The 19,241-nt window shown below is 39.4% G+C and overlaps 1 long non-coding RNA gene across 1 annotated transcript; it reads left to right on the top strand.

The window, feature by feature from the left end:
- The first annotated feature begins 1,335 nt into the window (after nucleotides 1–1,335).
- On the top strand, nucleotides 1,336–18,500 carry LOC145997310 (uncharacterized). Its single transcript, XR_014442888.1, has 2 exons — nucleotides 1,336–1,736; nucleotides 18,074–18,500. It is a non-coding gene; the product is annotated as an uncharacterized LOC145997310 (long non-coding RNA).
- The last annotated feature ends 741 nt before the right edge of the window (nucleotides 18,501–19,241 follow it).

The following is a 19,241-nucleotide window of genomic DNA, read 5'->3' as shown; positions in this document are numbered from 1 at the left end:
ACGCGGCGGAGGCATCTTGCAGTCCTGATTAGCCTATCTGTGCATAAAGTGGACTTAAAACAACGATTAACGAAGACTGCAGTGTTTCCAACACTCAATTATAGTTAGCAGTGTGCAATAAACCCATGCAGCACAAATATCCAAGAGACATTCATTGGATATCCACAATATGTATACCATCCATGGATGTCCATTAGATGTCCGGTTTCAGATATCTGTTTCTGAATATGCACTTCATCTTTTGTGATGTCTACAATATGTCTAACGTGAGATATTCGTTGCATGTCAACATATTATCTATAAGTCTACGGTACATATCTTTGTTATATCCATGGGATATTTTGGATATTTTGGATAACCTTCCGTCTGAAGTTCGTTCATTCTCATAGAGTTAGGCAACACACATAACGCCATAAAAGGGAGCCGCTCTATCAAGATCTTGATGTATTATTTATATTGCAGCTGTCTGTACATATTACATATCGTGTAATTCAAACTCTTATGTCATTTACATCCGGATAGTACACTGTATCATGGTCATCTTAGATGGCGTGGTGGTAACGTCGTCGCTTTGTAATCAAGAAGTTCGGTACCCGGTGGAGGCACACTTTAAACTGTAGGTCCAGTCCTGATTAGCCCATCTGTGCATAAAATGGACTTAAACACAAGAAAGCATCCAAAAACTAATTTTACAAGACTACTCTTTCTCCTTCGCTCATTGTTGAGGAGGAGTGGTTAGCGCAGTGCTTTGACGCGTTAGAATCCCTTCCAGGGCATGGATGCTCTTTGTGAGTGTCGGTGCATCACTTTCTCATCGTCACGATTAATCAAAACTGGCAGAAAAGCGACATAAATAACAAAAATCAAATGAAATATTCCTACAAATTAAGTAATGGGTGCACATAGCTTCAGTGCTGACGTACCAGAATTTTAGCAGCAAGTACGTAATTAACTAATACATACGGAACTATAGGTTGCTTTGAGTAATGGCTTTGGTAGATTCATTCAATAAGTTGTGCAGGGTTACTAACTTTCGCCTTGGAGTTACAAGAACACTCTGTATCTGTTTTATACAAAATACTGCGCTGCCAGTACTACCGACAATGTAGAAATTTGATAAGCTCTTTTTGTTTGCACTGATGGAAGTCTTAGAGAACCACAAAAACTAAACATTGTTCAGAGTTTGGTAACTAATGACGCAGGAACTGTTATTGAATAACAGCTGAAGGGTCTTGATCTTTTCCCAGCATCCTTTGCTAACACAGAACAAAGATAGTCTTTAGGAACATTTCCAGGAGGTCAGATGTTTTAAGAAGTGTATAATCTGTATCTGGCATGCATGATGACCTCTTGAGCTTTGTTCCACATCAACAAGAAACTGAATCGTACTTTGGTCTATCCGAAAGATCCTTGCTGGAATTGGATGTGACCAGTTATCAGTTGTATATTGCCAGAAGCATTGTTGACGAAGCAGTACAATGTTGTTAAGTGAGCGGCTAGGCAACGGCGTCGTTATTGTGCTTGTGCTCCTCCTGTGCACTTGTGTTTTGGCACTGTCGGCAACAGAACTTCACCCTGTTGGCACAGACGCGGAGGAATCGGTTGCCAGGTTGAAGAGGGCTTCTGTGCGAAGATTCACCACAACTATAGAACCTCGGTCGGGAAGAAGACGATCTTCCGGACATCGTAGGCGGGTGATCACCTCCTCTAAGAAGAAGAAGAAGAGTAACCACTCGGTGCGTATTGTCATGTCCAGTACAGTGTACCATTGGGCTCTGCGCTAGGTAGTTCGTACTCAGTCAGGGCCTCTTGGGTTATGTATACGAGATTTTCTACTGAATATTCTATCTTCCTCCCCATTAAGATTGAATATATCGGGTGGAGCACCTAAAAGTACCACAGTTCCTGGATCACCTGGAACAAGGATAACAACCTGCCATTACATGGCTGACAATCCTACTTAGGCCAATACTAACTTTCTTCAGAAGGACGTTATGTAGAAAACAACTTCTGTTTTGTGTTTCTGAGTCAATTCTAGCCTGAAATCATGTATCATATGACCCCCTTCCCATTTCAAGAACATGAGCTGAATCCAAGATGGCGGACTTCAAGATGGCGACTAGAGACCAGACATGCTCTGTCCACTGGGTCCCTTGACCACATTTACATCGGTGACGTCAGAACTGTAGTAAACCTTCGTGTTTTAGAACTATTCGCTGTGGTACTTTTAAGTGCCCCACCCGGTATAGGTGGGTTTCATGTGACGTCAGTGATATGCATATCCGCCATGTTTGCGGCCAATTTTATTTGTCGTTTTCAAGGAAATATCACATAGAGTTCGTTACATCTGCACCAACTGCACGTTTGTTTTAAATCGCGAATGTCTGTATTCCGTATGCTTACAACAACTGGCCTCAATCATGGTTGCTCGAAATCACAATGCAACAATTTGTGACGTAGGTGAAACACACCTAGAGATGGTGATGCTAGAGATTTTAGAGCACGGAAATGTGTAATTGTGGAGCCACAGTTATAGCGCGTTTCCAAACGCCATGTGTTTATACAGTGTGTTTCAACCCAAACTTTGATGGCTCGTAACACGAAAATCGTAAAAGATATTTACTTTGAGTTTTCTGCATTATAAAGCCTAATCCAATGCTTAACATTATCAGTTCACTCCATACAGAAAAATCTATAATCTTATAAATGGCGGAAGTCAGCGTTAATATTTTTTTCCACAATGCCACTTTTGGGTGAGAAACATAATTATCGGATGGTCATATTTAGACATCTGATGACAGATACCATGTTAACCTGTCATTTACGACCAATGTGGGTCATGCGCTGCATTATATGGGTTGGGGATTGGCGATTGGAATGGTGAAGTGAAAATGTGCTTTATACCAAGGACCAATAGCGTGAAGCTTTCTAGAAACAGCTAATTGTCAACATCTCTTCCACCCAGTACACCCTGGACTGCATTTAACAGACTAACGAGGCTCTGGTGCCTGGACTTGAAGCCAGGATAATCCCTTGTAGGAATTGTGTCGTGCATATATGTGTGTGTTTGTCCCTTTATACATCTCATTGTTTCTATTCATCCCCACCGTCGCGATTAGACAAATGTGGCAGAAGAACGACGAAAAATATCAAAATTCACTCACTTAATCAAAAAACATTGACCAATGAAAAAAATACACATTATAATTGTTATTTTTAGAGGGAGCCGCTGAACCTAACTGCCTAACCTACTCACCATAGCAATTTCCTGCGAATATTTTTAGGGAGAGACACAGGACGTAACCGTTTATAGTCAAGCTCAACGATCCATACAGATATTTCTCACATTTGAAAGTACATGACGAGCTACCAAGGCAGTGACGACGCCAGAGGGGGGGGGGAGGAGCAAGCGCCACCCAGTCAGACACTTCGCCCCCCCCCCCGTCTGCACCCCCTCCAACTGAAGTTAATGAAATATAGAATAATAAGAGGGTACATTTCTAAGAGTATGACGATTTTCACTATTTCTAAGTGGTGTATTCTGCATGATATAATACGAACTTGACTAACAAATATTAATTTGTTTTAGTATATACATTATGTGTGTGTGTGTTTGTGACTTCCGTTCAAGATTCTCATTCATTTATGTCCTGTAATCGTCGCGATTAAACTAAGTTTTAACCAGAACTGGAAAAAAACGTTGAATGTGGATGGTTTTAAAACATCACGAACATTCTGAGGACCACATCTGTAGTACGGGCAAATTATTTTAATCGTGGGTCGTTAGTGACAACGCTATTTAGTAAAATACATTCAAAGGTGATTCAAGATTTGGTGTTTTTAGTCCACTTATGCACATTAAGGCTAATCGGCACTGCACCTACAGTTTAAAGTGCCTCCACCAGGAATCGAACCCAGGACCAAAAGTGATCCACTACATGTCAGTTGTTGTGGATTCATCGCGGTTTCTTACTATTCAAGGACTTGATTTTCGAGATGATGAGTCTGAGGCAAACCTTAACAAAGGGAATTTCTTCGATACTCTTGCAGTTAATTTCAAAATGAGGGGATATTATTCGGAAATGTATTGAACTTGCGCCTTAAAATGCAAATTACACTCAAAATTATATTCAAAACAAATTAATCTGCGTTATGTCCACACTTATTTTCCGCAAAATAAACTAGGAAGTGGAAGATTGATTGATTGATTGTTGTTTTAAGTCCACTTTATGCACAGTGAGGCTAATCGGGACTGGACCTACAGTTTAATGTGGGGTCCGAACAACAATGTGCCTCCACCGGGTATCGAACCCGGGACCCCTTGAATACAGGAAGTGGAAAAGACGAAAGTATTTGCACTGATGTCAGATGAAACAAAATACATTGCGAGATAGGAACAAGAAAGATATTTGTATCGCGGGCAGGTAAAAGAACGCTTTTTAGCATTTGCCACCCTTCAATCATTAGAAGCAGGTTCGCTTTTTCTCGTACATATCAAAATCGAAGAACTTCTTCCCAAGAACTCCATAGGTGCATGTAATTGTGTAGCACAAACATACGTTGGAGTGGTAGAGTGAGAGGTGCACCAGGGTCAGAATATTTCTTGAATTATGAGATAACTGTAACCTTTTTCAGATTTTTATTCCTGTGATAACATTTCCCTGAAAAATGCAATGCAGATTTTGCCCAAAACTCTTCAGCGTTACGAAGATGGAACGAAAGTACTCCACTTAATGGATTGAGATATCTTCAAAATGCTAGGAAAGTATGAATTGGCATTTCACAAGGCTCACACTTCCAGTTGTATTCTCTACAATGCAGCATGTGAAAGAACCATTTCGTGTTTGAAACCTTTCAAATGCTTTGCTCGAAACAGGATGTCGGATGCAGGCTGCCTCATTTGGCTGTCCTTGCTATTGAGAAGAAATGTCAAGTCCTGGACGTACCGAAGGTGGGCAATGTGTTCTCCAAAGCACATACAGCAGAATTCTCCTACAGGAGACCTTCACTAAGTGACTTTCGTTGTTTCTAATACTTAAGAAGATTAATTTCTGCCAACGTCATGTTTATTTGCAAGAAAATTAAACTCTTCGATTTTTTTTCAAGAGAGACGATGAATTATAAAATTATAAATGTCTTCCAATACTAAAATAGGCCCGTAACGACCGCCATGTTAGGCAGATTTCAGTCGTATATTGGCATTTATCTTATTCGTATACTTTTAAGTTAAGAACTTGGATTAAATTATTTATACTTAATTGTTTTCATAATTCATGTATATATTTACGTTTTATCTTATGTTATAATATTATTCGCGTAGGTTTGCAACATTTACTCAGAATTTATAGGCTAATAATTATTCCAAATAATATATGCAACGTTTTCATTGTTTTTCAAATCCAAAATGGCTAGGATTATTACTATCTTTTACGCAAATTTTGTTGTTTAAGCACAAGTGAAATACATTTCTTCTTAATATCGATTTTTGTTCAACAATGTACAAGATTAAAGTAATTTGTCTTCGTTATAAACTAAATCTTTATTTAATCATATTTATGTGCAAGGGCAAATATGAATTATTTGATAAAATCAGTTTAGTTATTTCTATATAGTTTAATATTGTAATATTATAGGAAAGTATTTCTCCCTCGTTTTCAATAAAATATCGTTTTCCTACTGGCTGTTTATGTTAGGAGTTGGGGAACCACGCTACGTGTTTTTGGCGATGTAAAAACGTCCACGTTGGCATTTTTAATTGTTGCCAACCTTAACTTTAGCTTACTATCATTGATGTGTTATATAAATTATCAGTTTTTCTTGTGTTATTTTATGTTATGAGTTTATATTATTGTAAGTTAGAACAATCTGTTATGCTGCGCCACGCGCTTGAGGTAGGCAGTTGAGGTCTTGCAATTAACTGTGAAGGCGATGCGCGGACTCTCGTGTTAAATAAGTTGCTTATCACTGCCTACGAGCGTTCATGACCCAACAAATTATAATTTTATCTTGTGCGAATCAGTATGTACGCGCTATTTTGGACATTTTAATTATAAAGTATTTGAATTTTATTTACTGTCACGTGTCGCAATTCGGTGGTTTCCTTCCTGGAGGAATGTGGATCGTCTTAATCCCGATCCCTGGGTGAGAACTGGTGCTTCCAACTGACCAGCCGGAGCAAGGAGCAGTGTGTTGCCAAATCGGATCTCCATACCCTGGAGTTAAAGTGGAGGCATGTTGCAGGCCACTAGAAACAACGCAACTTGCAACAGTTCCCACGAATAAAAAAAAGGAATTAATGCCTTTATTAAAGCGAATCATATTGAGATAAACTAATAATCAAGAAGTAAATTTAGACAGTAACCATCCACACAATCACAAACCACCATAATGATTATAGCTAATAATAATAATTATTATTAGTAATAATAATGATATTATAAGTATTATTATTATATATTTATATATAGTGTTTTCGGGCGTTTCAATGTGACTGCCCCCAACAATATTTGCGCCCCCTTCCCCCGCCCCAGTCACTTTTCCCTGGCGCCGTCACTTTGCGAAGGGCCTATTCAATCTCTCATGATAATTTATTTGTTCATAAAAGCTTTAAGCTGTTATTGCTTGTAATCGACAAGCAGACGGGCAATCAAACATTATGTCGGGTTACACTTATATTTGATATATCTTTAGTTTTAGAAAATTTTATATCCACACAATTTGAGGTTTCTGAGATCTTTTGGAGCAGCTACTGTAGTTGCCCAAGGAGCTTTCGGTGCCAGCTAATGATTGCGTTTCAAGTGCATTAAGAGATTATCCAGACGCGATAAAGTTATCCGGGTTCATGAGGAAACGTGAGGAAATAGAATATTGGAAACTGCTACTCATGAAATAGAGTACCAAGAAATTCTACGGGTGTTGTACGTCACTACACACAAGGTTATAGTCTGTCTGGGACTACCGGATGCACAAGTTCCCGTGAACAAAGTCTGGCCAGAATTTCCGCCAAATTGAACGTTTCCTTAGTTTAATAAGTGATTTACGTACGGCATGATTGTTTTATAATAGCGTAGTGGCTAATGGTCTCCCCTTGTAATCCGGCGTTAGCGGGTTCCATGGCCGATTGTGTCCAAGTGCACTGTTTCGGTTACTACACACAGAAAACTAAATGCATCATATCGATTGATGCACCAGAATGCATCGATTGATGCACTAAAGTATGTTTTATGGCTTCTTCAAAGAATCAGATTCATATTTGATGCATTTGGGTGCATTTTTGTATGTCGTGAAAGAAACACCAAAGTGCATCATTTGATTCAAGTGAGGATTTCTTTCAGTCGAGATGCAGTTCAATGCATCAGTTCCTCGAAGCACCTTCCTGCATCTTTTTGGATGATGCACTTAAACGTTTGGTCTGAGCTACAGAGTTTATGTAGTTCAGACGAAACGTATAAGTGCATCATCGTAAAATATGCGTTCTGGTGCATAAAAATGCATCAAGGTGCATCAAAACGCATCAACTAATGCATTGAAGTGCATCTCGACTGTAATAAGTCCTCACTTGAATCAAATGATGCACTTTTGTGTTTATTTCACGACATACAAAAATGCACCCAAATGCATCAAATGTGAATCTGATTCTTTGAAGATGCCATAAAACATACTTTAGTGCATCAATCGATGCCTTCTGGTGCATCAGTTGATATGCTGCATTTAGTTTATAACGATAAAATCTTGCTAATTATCAGGTAAATCAATTAATCATCGTAATAAGCAATAATATGCATTGGATGGTGGCTGTTCACCGGGACTTGGACGGCAGAGTGCGAGGACTAGCCTGTTTCCCGAGAGAAGAGGCCGACCCTCGGGTAAAGAAGCATAAAAATACAACTTTAGTACCAATGATCAGATTCAACTGAAATTAAAGACAGCCCAGCAGCAGATTATCATCGACGAAATCCCCAAAGCAGAATTTGATAGGAGATAAATTAAGCCCGATATTAAAGGTTAAACAGCAAGACTGGATAACAATAGCTACAGACTCCCTGGCACTGTCTTCGGAACGAACGTGCAGGTTACAATAGGCCCGGTCTTAGGGTAACCTCTCTTCGAGGTGCTTTTGGAGAAGGGTCAAAGAACTCCAAATATACGGGCGAAGATAGCAGGACAAGAGCCTACGACTTGAGGACAATTTAGCAACGCTTGGACAGAGAGGGTACCGTAACGAACCTTTTGAATCGCAAATAAATAGACGAGCGGAGAAGCGGAAGACACAGTTTTACTCAGATTTTCTTCGGCGTGTTATCGTGCACAATCTCTCGCGAACCACCCGCGTACAGTATCCGCTTTGTGTGTCGCACCGTTCCGTGTTGTGTTTATTTCGCACGTGGCTGTTTACTATCAAGATGGAGTAGAGACAGAGAAAGGCCCTGCTGGGGGGGGGGGGGCGTCCGACCTAGTTGCCAATCCTTGAAGATGCGGAGATCCAATCTTATCGCCCGGAAGCCATCTATTGACCACGCCGCAAACATCCACGACTCCACCACGAGGACTTTAGCCTGAACCGACAAAGGTAAGCCGGAATGGACGTGAAAATGGATAAGCTTCGTTAGCCCCGTCGTGACATCCAAGGAACTCGCTTAATTACATAAAAAATCACGTAAACATTACCAAGACATTGCTTATTACGGTGATTAAATTGCATCAACTATATTTTTAACATGTAAAACCGTACAGCTTTCATTTATTCAATTATCCAAAGTATTTAACATTCAGATTGTACGACGCTATAAATTGTCAATATAACTATATAACAGTGATCCTAGTTAACCGCAAAAAGTATCAATATAAAGATTAACATTCAATTACAACAACATAAAAGGAGTAGTGTTTTGTCGTACAGGTTAAGCTCCTACCGGAACATGGTTTTCCCGGAAAGCAAAAGTAAATGTCAAATTAAGAACAGTTTAATCAATGTAGCTAACTTTAAACATGCCGCCGAACTATTATTGTACTAATTACTCATGTCTATTGGATTGCCGAGATATGAATGCGTGAGTGAATGTATGAGTGAAAGGTGTCACGGGCTGCTAATTTAATAAATAACTAATTAACTCAACTAACTCAACTGAGCTGAGCTTAGCAACGCAACAACGAAGAATCTCTCGCCTCACCTGCTGGGCGAATTAAACATTACATGAATTATAATACGGTCAGGATAAGTGCCTAACAGTCGGAGTTACCGAGAATATACCTAGGAGGATTTGATTTTAAATACCTGAAATGACGTTACATAATACTACGGTGTTTCTGAATATACACATATATTAAAGCACAGATAAATAGACATTACATCTTGCCCTCTTTCACTCGATCTCACATTCATTCTCTCATTCTATGGCATATTGCGACAATATGACAAATACAAAGGTTAGATTACTTACTACTTTGACCATACTCTTGCTATGTCTTGGCTACATTGCCTTTTACAATTTATCGTTTAGGATTTTAAGTATAAAGTGAATAATTGTTCCTTCTGCGAACCCCTTCTATCTTTTCTGAAGGTATAAATATATTCAATGAACTATCGTTTGCTGTTAACATAAACTCTCATCTTAAACATTGATTACTTCCGCCGGAATACCGATGTCTAGGGTTGCCATAGCACTGATTTAAATTATGCAATGATTTGATTCACGCAGATTCGCGGTAGATAGTCGTCATCTTTCTCACACACGCACATGGTTGGATCTTACCTTCGCTGCATTCCCTCTGACCTGGGTTGGGTGAAAGTGGTCCTACAGTTTTGGAAGGCCCCCACACTCCATCGTTGCACCTCGCGGTTATCCTGGTTGGCGAAAGTGGATCAGTCGGCAGCTCCATCTGGCATCATCGGATCCTGACTTCACTCGTGCACTTCGCAGGGACGTCCCGGACGGTACACGTTCACTGTCGACTCCATACGACAACTTGCGCAATAATAGGTCAGTTCTTCGCGGTCACTCGTAAGTACAGATTCGTGACTTGGGCGACGAGACGAACATACGCGATGAGCCATTCGCGGTTTCACATGGATATCAAATGTTATTAACTTTCACTACTTTGGACGTTGTTTTCGGACGATTGAAACAGGTGGACGTGTCTGGCGTTATTCTCACATAACCACACGTATGTGCACGGATGCGTTGACGGCGAGGGGGAGAAGGACCCCCTGGTTCTATTCTGCTCTACTCCATGGCTCTGAAACACTCACTCGAGGAAAACAAATCCAGACCTCGCAGCTAGGTCGCGCGTAGCTCACACTCCGGTGGCGATTGTAGGCAAAACTGTGTCAAAACTGTGTCTCGCTATTCCAAATCATCCTTTTTATTCCAGATTTGAACGTAGTGACGCGCTACCCTCTATGATCAGGTGCTTGTTTATTGTTTCTGGTGCTTTGACCGTTGTCCTCCTATCCTAGTCAATGCTCACTCCGGTCCTTAACCCTTGGTAGCAGCCCCTCGCGCAGAGATTAGGCTAACTCTTCCTCCATTGTATTCAGTCACGAAAAGCAAGGACAACTCAGTAGGGTATCTTCTCCCTTTCAATCCAGCGATGAATCTTTAATAATTCATAACTCCCGTATTTCTGTTCTGATTAGGCTCAAACCTTGGAATCAGTACTTTCATGATGTGGTCTTCCGCTGGTTAAAATCTCATCCAATTCGGTCCATTGGTTTAGAAGTTGCATTTTTCTTGCTATTCCCATAAGAATGCATGTAAATCCGAATTCGGGCGGAAAACGGTGGTTGAGCAAGCTAGTGCTGGCTAAGACAGTTCGCTAGACACCTGTATTCGCGACGGATATTAATATTACCAATTGCAATTAATTCCTACTAACGGGCAATTAGATTAATTACTTGTCACTCAATATTTGACCGTTATAAAGGGGCAATGATGTAATGTTTATGCATGTGCTCTTTTATAGAAATTACAGTATATATATAGAACTAACCCTGTGGTGTGATTTGTTCTACCCTATGTAATCTCTTGGGCTCCAACTGATGGCACTTACCCTGGGACAAAAGGTAAATAGGTTATTAATGATTGCCTTTTGTTTATTTGTTTCATTGTTTTTGTGGGTTTGACATTACCATTGTAATGTAGAACCAGATCGACGTCAGGCACGTTAAATAAGTAGACGTCGCGTTACATAAAAAGTTCTCTGAGTGTAATTTAAACAGTAGATCCAATCCCAGTTAGTCTATACCCTGTCCCATTAATCTCTGGAGCAGCGAACGAGAACAAGTCTCTGCGTAAGTAGTGACGCGAGACGGCTCCACCAATGAACACACGAGAGGAACGGGATTGCGTGGAGGGGGTAAAGCAACTGCTGTTACCAGCAGCGTGTACTGCCAACTCGATTTCTCTCCCTTCTCTGCTGCTATGGCCGCCCTTGCTCCAGAGGTAGCTAGGACAGGGTATATTGGAAAGGAGCCACTCAAGGCAGTCCGTAGTATTGTCCTCCAGAGGCGGGTCCGATTTTGCATGACGTCACCAGACATTTCTGTAGGGTGATCAGGACGTTGGTATAAAACGTAATAGTAAAAATCATCATAATATTATTATTTTTGGACGGACTCTTCTATCCTTTACACCTGAGTCAATATTCGGAATGTTAATTGTTTTTTCTAAATACTAAAATGCATTGTTATTAACTTTTACACTTCAAGATAAATAATAATCGAAAGTTACAACCATGTATAAGATTTTTTTGTCTTGAAGTTGAGTTATGTGATCTCACATCAAAAAAATCATTTTTTGAATTTTGAACGGAACCATTATTCTGATGGATGAATTTATCGAACTACGTTATTACGCCCACCATAGGTGCATGGCGTTTCTCGTCCCGTCCCTCTCGTCGAGAAGTTCCTCTAACTTGGCTGCGTATTGGACACAGCCGTCTCACTCATGGTCGCTTGCTGCAATGGCTGGACCTCCAATATGTCGTATTTGTAATGTCATTTTAAGTGTTCTGCATATTTTATGGGATGTGGTGATGTTGCTTTCCTCAGCTGTCGGGAGATGGCGACAGTGTTTTAACAAATGTGTTTAGTTTTTACGAAGAGCTAGACTCTTCCACTGTAAGTGAAGGGAATTTTAGTTTATTTATACTTTTTAATTTGTTTTGTTCGTCTTGTGCAGGTTCCTTTCCATCCTGGCGATTTAACCTTTTTCAAGGGACGTTTTACACCCCTTGTTGTAAACTTTTAAGTACGAAGTTTAGATAAGGGTATATTTACCTGCATACACACTGAAATTTTATAAAAAGCCTTCCTGATCACTTGTCTCCTTGCTACCATATTGAAGATTGAGCGCATATCATTCCACCTAAATGAGCTTTCAGACTGAAGCGACATGCGACACGTGTCAATTTGAAACAAACCACCAGGTCTAAATGCAACCTTTTGTTCTGAAGGGTCACTACACGCCTATTTCTAATCTGTGACTTCACATTAGCTTGTCGCTTGCGTGTCGATCGGACTGGGTCGTTTTCTCAATAGCGTGCATCGTGTCGCTTCTGTCTACTGGTCGCGCATGCGCAATGAATGATTCAGACTGAAGGTGTCGTTCGGTCGAAAAAAATTACTAACATATTTAACCTCGAGGGTTGTTCGGGCTGGCCCTAGAGACTAGATACCTCCAAATACATACACTTCTTTCTAGCCTCCGCGATGGCGTAGTGGTAACGGCGTCGCCTTGTATTTCAAGGGGTCCCGGGTGCGATACCCGTAGGAGGTACATGGCACAGTGGTTCGAATCCCACTTTAAACAGTAAGTCCAGTCCCGATTAGCCTATCTGTGCATAAAGTGGACTTAAAACAACAAATCAAAAACATACCTATCTTCCATGTATTACATCCTAAGCTGCATTCTGCAGGCTAACGAGGTCCTAGCGTTTGAAGTGTGAGTTTGTTTTAAGACCACTTTATGCATAGATAGGCTAATCGGGACAGGACCTATAGTGTAAAGTGGTATCCGAACCTCTATTTGTCTCCACCGTGTATCGAACCTTGATCACAAGGCAACAATGCTACCACCACGTCATCAGGAGGCTCTGTGTAGAACTTTTGTTGTGCCCCTTCCATATGTGTTGCGATTATCTTTTCACCCACTTCATCTTATCACCATTCATCTTCATCTTCGCTATCCGAAAGTGGCACAAAACCGAAGTAAAATAAAAATAATAATAATCGACCAGGAAATTCCTACTGCTCCTAGATACACCGTCTGGATTTCTTTTATTCTGTCGGTATCTTGACAAACAAAGACCCCTGCAACAGGAACTATCAACTGACGCATTCTTTGAAGTGTTCTACGTCATAGGAAATTGCTACTAACGTCTCCCCACCGTCAAGGCCAACATCCCTACGGGAACACCACCTACGCATCTGGGCAGTCCCTTATAAGAAGTTGGGATTCAAACTTTGATCAAGATTTTTGAAAATTTCTTTCCGAAGAGATGGGTTTGCGAGCTCTCATTTACGTTCTTTTCCTCTTGGTGTCTTTGGTGCTTGTCGCACAGGTGCCAGAGTCTTTTGGGCACCCTTCTTACTTTCCTGACCGTTCACCACGCACTCGCTCGTGCCCCAAGGGTTACAGACTCGATTCACGGAGGAGGTGTCGGCAAATCTGGAAGTCTAGATTTGGAAACAGGAGATTGCTGTTAGTTTGAAGCTTAAGGTAAGTTCTGATTTTTAATTTCTCGTTCCTTCCAACCATTCAAAGACTCATTTCTTCTCATTTTGAGACTCGTTTGGGCCTTTGGTCGACGCCAGCGAAGTTGCTCCTCTTGTTTCTAAAAGCGGCTCTGGGTTCACCCAGCCTCAAATAAATGGGTACCTGGGGCAACCCTAGGGATAAAGGTAGGCGAAGCGTGGTGCTCCTCACCTTTAAAATGTCACGATGCAATAAGCAACTTTGTCTTACCTTACCTCCTCATATCTATTTAACATAAAATTTCTTAACGTTGAGTGAATATTGTGTAGGTGTAAAAGATCATTTAGAATGAACATTACCTATTCAATCTTTTATTTTAAACCTAACAGTTTTAAGCCGATTTTTGTCCATTATAATATGCGTATAAAAGATACATAATTGCTTTAAATTGCAAAATATTCGTCTATCCCCCCCCCCTATTTCACAGATATTGGATTCAGAGAGAAGGAAGTTCCTATTTACAATTGTATGTTACACTTCCGTAATAAACTTTAACTCATCCGAACATCCCGATTGACATCAAAACTTGTCAAATTTATTGGAAACTAGAGCCTCCCCGATAGCGCAGTGGTAGCGTCGTTGTCTTGTAATCAAGGGGTCCCGGGTTCGATACTTGTTGGCGGCACGTAGTGGTTCGGATCCCACTTTAAACTGTAGGTTCAGTCCCGATTAGCCTTTCTTTGCATAAAGTGGACTTAAAACACCAACTCAGTCAATCAATCAATTATTGGAAACTGAACCTTTAAATTATATAAAGTCTTATATAAGATATTTCTCTCTCAATTATATTTTGGGCATTCCAGTATTATGTGTTACTTGTCTGCACTTTCCCAGTCACGTCTCTTACTGTTCATTATTTCAAATATGTCTAAATAGCCGGCTCCAGTGGCGGAGTGGTTAGCACATCCCAACCTGAGCATGCATGTTTTTGAGTGTCCATTCATCAATCTTATCACATCATCAGCCGTGCTCATATTTGCGATTAGTCAAAAGTGGCACAAAAGCGAAGTAAAATAAATCAAATGAATCCAATTCTGAGTTATTGTTGTCTAATGCTTAATGACCTGATCTGTCTGTTTATTAATACAATTATATTTGTTGTACCACTGACATGATGGAACCATGGTATATGGGGCTTGAATTCAACAGTTGATCTGTATAATTCTCAAACTCTAACAAGTTCCTGTCGATTTTCAAATGTAATTGTTTGATTAAAGACCTCCGTTTCATAGCAACAAAATAATTGAGTACGCTGCCACAGGCTCACAGAACGGACGTAATTAGCAGCAGCGACATCTATGCAACATGACCCAAAAGGAAACTTCCGTTGTCGTAACAAAACACGACATCCGTGACGGAAAGAAGACCAAACCACAAACTTCCTGAACACAGCTCACCGTATCAGATCCGTGAATTAATTATAGCTGTTCCTACAACAACACAATGTTGGCCGACTGCTTTCCGAACTGTGGTCATTGGACTCTGCGTCAAGAAACGCGATGGCACTCAGGTGTTTGGTACTCACCACGATTCTGCTAGTTTGCCTATTGAGCCTTTTTGGTCCCCCCACCGCTTGGGGGAATCCTAGCTACTTTCCTGATCGCACTCCAGGACATGCTCCTGCGGGAATCTGCGAAACAGGATACCGAATGGATTCTCTCGGACGTTGTCGTAAGATCTGGAAAGTTGATTAAGAATTCTGAACGTGGCCATGCTTCTTTACCAGGTACTGTAAGTTAGTTTCAATATCAATGCAGTGTAACCCCGATTTTACGTGTTTCAAAGAACAGAGATGCAACCGGTGACGTAAAATCGGGGTTTCACTGTATGTTGTACACTGTATAAAGTTACCGTTAAATTTACAATAGTCTTCCGTTAAAATTTAACCGTCTGCTTGTTAATTTACAAGAACTGCTAATTTATGTCGTCACAGGTCTGTACGGTGTTTAGAAGAAGACAAACAAGACATCGGTAACCACTTGAAATAGTACACCCCCCACCACACACACATACAGTACACCACTGAGACTTAAAACGGAGAAAAGTCTTTCAAATTTAAGTTTGACAAATTTTTATGGCATGTAGAGATAGCGAAGGCAAACCACGCAATGATTTACTTGAATTCTCTAAACACATGTAATTTCTCAGAATATGGAAGTGGTTTTTCGAAACTGAAATTTCTAAAAAAAAATCTTTGTTGCAAGATGTCACAGTTCAGGCAGATATTCTGGATGCAGAAAAGGGTGATTTACGCTGTGCATATTATTTTTATAAACGCTTGTATTCCTTATTAGTACAGTTGAATTTAATGTGTCCCCATACTTTGTACAGTCACGAGATTATTTTAGTGGCAATTCAAATTAATTTTGCTTGTGTAATTTTATTGTTCATCTGAGAACGGATTAAACGTTTCTTTTTCCTTTTTTGCAGATTATATTAATAACAATAGTGTTAATTACAATTATAATTTATAACATTTGTAGCTCAAAAAGTTATATCTTCGTTATAATTTCTATTCTAGTTCTTTTCTATACGTCCCTGTTCTACTTTTTGCATTAACCGCAACGACGAGAATGAATGATTAATACATGAAACGGAGAAACACAGTGATGTAACCAAACTTCGAAGCTAGGACCTCTGGCTTCGCGGCGGCGACGCTGAAAAACAGCTTTGGCTATATACTTATATGTGTGTGAAACATTTTACGTCATCTTCTTCCCTTTTAGGTTAATCGCAAGGATAGGTGTCGATGATGAGGTACCCATCTCTACACATACACACACACACACACACACTTTCTCTTTGGTTTTGTTTTTTTTGTTAATCGCGACGATGAGGATGAGCGATGGACTGATGCAACCAATGCTGGGACAAAGGCTATGAGAATTGCTGACCAGGTTTCGAACCTAAGCTTCCAGACTTAGTGGCGTTTAACGCTGACCACTACACCACGGAGGTCAGCTACATCCTCACACGCAAGCACCCAGGATTAGAACATAAGACCTTTCCCGCGGAGACCAGCTTGTGTGTAATTCTGCCTTACCATATTAATGATAATATAGTATTTTTTTACTTTTCTGAAGCATAAATCTGCACACAATAGTGTTTATTATAATTACGTTTGCTGTTTTATATATTATTTTTCTTAGGGCCAAAAAGGATGTACTTTTTAAAATGGAGTGCAGAAACATTCCATTAGTTTTCCGTTATTCTATTTGAGACAATAACAACCAATAATAATAAAAATAGTTGCTTAGCGGTGTTACACTGCCAATCTAATGTAAAACTGTTGTTGTTATTGGTGTTAACATTCCTGCCAACAAAACCATGTCTGCCATGGTTCTTATTGTTTTAACTGTGTTTCTGCCACTGTGATCCCTTTGAACAGCATGTGTTAAGCCTATGTAGGAATACAAAACATATTGTAGCTATAGTTAAATTGATGCAATCAATTATACCTTGACCTTATTGTTCCTTTATTGTTTTGCTCTGGTTGCAAAACACTACTCAATTTATTATACCCTTAAGTATTCACCTCGTACTTGAATGCTACACTTATTCATTGATTTCTATGACCAAGAGATAACATTGCTAATGACCAACTTTGGTAGTTGTTTGTAATAAGGAAAGCAATATACTGACTTGTAATCTAGTCAAGATATCAGGAATATTGTTATCAGTGGTGGCTAAGCAACAATTTGAAGAGACAAAAAGGATATTGTTATTGCTGCATTAGTAAATCAATTTAGGGGGACTTGGAGGGGCTACAGCATGTTTAAGAAGCAGCTTATGTTGTTTTCGAGTCCCTATCATAATCTATATGAACGACTCTTTAAGGGTATTAGGTAAAAATAAAATGTGTGTGATTTTTAAGATTTTTTTTAGAATTCATCCCACCAAGGCTACCCCTTCGCTAAGAGCCTGCACCCTAACCATCCTTCAAATTTTTGATTTTTTACTAATTGAATTTTTTACGATCATTTTCACCCTAAATTTACCTTTGCAGCCTTCTGTAAGTATCATTACAACCTTATAAGAAAAGCTCTATATAAGCACATGTTACATCTAAGCTACACACAAGCAGGATTCGAAATGCATCAAGATTAAGGTAGATGAACTTGTGATGCTCCAAATCGCACAGTTCAACTTTTAATTTTTTTCTTTGACATGATCGTTTCTGATCTTCTCAATTGATGCATTTTCGAGCAGCCTTTGATGCATTATGTGTATTCAGGTGCACCATATTGAATTCTTGTATTCTCTGTCCCGTTTCTTCCTGTATTTTCCTGTATTAACTGTATATTCTCTTGTCTTTACAGAGGGGATCAAGAGGGTAGAGACCTAAGAGCAGGATACCATTTTTGGAAAATCTTCTGAAAGGAAATCTTCGGAGAGAATAAGAGCAATCATCTGCAAAGCTATTCCTTTCTTTATACCCTGGTGTGTGTATATATAAATATATCCTTAATATTTTTTGTACTTACTACATAGCTTAACAAAACTTCACGATGTCAAGTAATCCCAATCTCTACGTTTAAGCTGCATAAATATGCAAGAAATGTACAAATTAATTGCAACATAGGATACGAAAATATGACTTGATTTCTAAATGTTGATAGTTCTCTAAGAACTATGATGCATATTTCCACTTTTCCTACCAGACTGGCATTCTTGTGCTTAAAACATGAAAACAAATCTGTTACAATGTAAACATCAAAGATTAACAATAAAATAATTACAACTTTACTGTGTATAAACATTACTATAGTGCACCACGCTTTATATTCTTTTACAGAAAATGAGTTGAAGTACATATTAACATTTGTACATTTTTAAGAGTTCTTGCACATATAGCCTATATATATGTTTAGCCACCTGGTATAATTTTGTTTAATAGTTTGTATAAGCACCTTATAGTACAAAACCTTTAATTTTTCATTCTCTTATTGAACTTTTGTACACAATGAAATTTTAAAGTTCAGTAGATATTAATATTGCTTGGGTTGCGATATTCCTTTTTAGTAGATGCCTGGAATATTTAATCTGCAGCATATATCATTGAATAACAATTCTTAGTAATTGTGCATAATATTGTTGAATTGTAGTTTAAACTATTAGCATACGTATACTATCTTCCATTCACTTACCTTTAAGGAAAGTACTTATCAGCGAAGCAGTTACTCATTCACATATAAAGAAAAAAACATTTGTTTCAATTAACAAAACACGTTTGTTTAAGCATTTTGGTAACTTTAAACAAAATATTTCGTAGCTTTTATTAAATTTGGTAATTTTTACTAAATACAGGGTGAGTCAAAAGTCAGGAACCATACCTTATATTGTCTACATGATATGCTCAATATGTGGACCCTCTTCAGCAAGGCACATGTTCAGACGATGCTCCCAGTTCTTCAGGACACTGAGGATTGTGGCAGGCCGTACATTCCGTTATCCTCCCTGGCAGATTGTGTAGTTCGTGAATCTGGG

The sequence above is a fragment of the Lepisma saccharinum genome, chromosome 13, assembly GCF_977018435.1.
Source record: "Lepisma saccharinum chromosome 13, izLepSacc3.1, whole genome shotgun sequence".
NCBI lineage: Eukaryota > Metazoa > Arthropoda > Insecta > Zygentoma > Lepismatidae > Lepisma > Lepisma saccharinum.
Note: the sequence above shows the minus strand (reverse complement) of the source record. Positions and strands in the feature narration are given on the sequence as shown.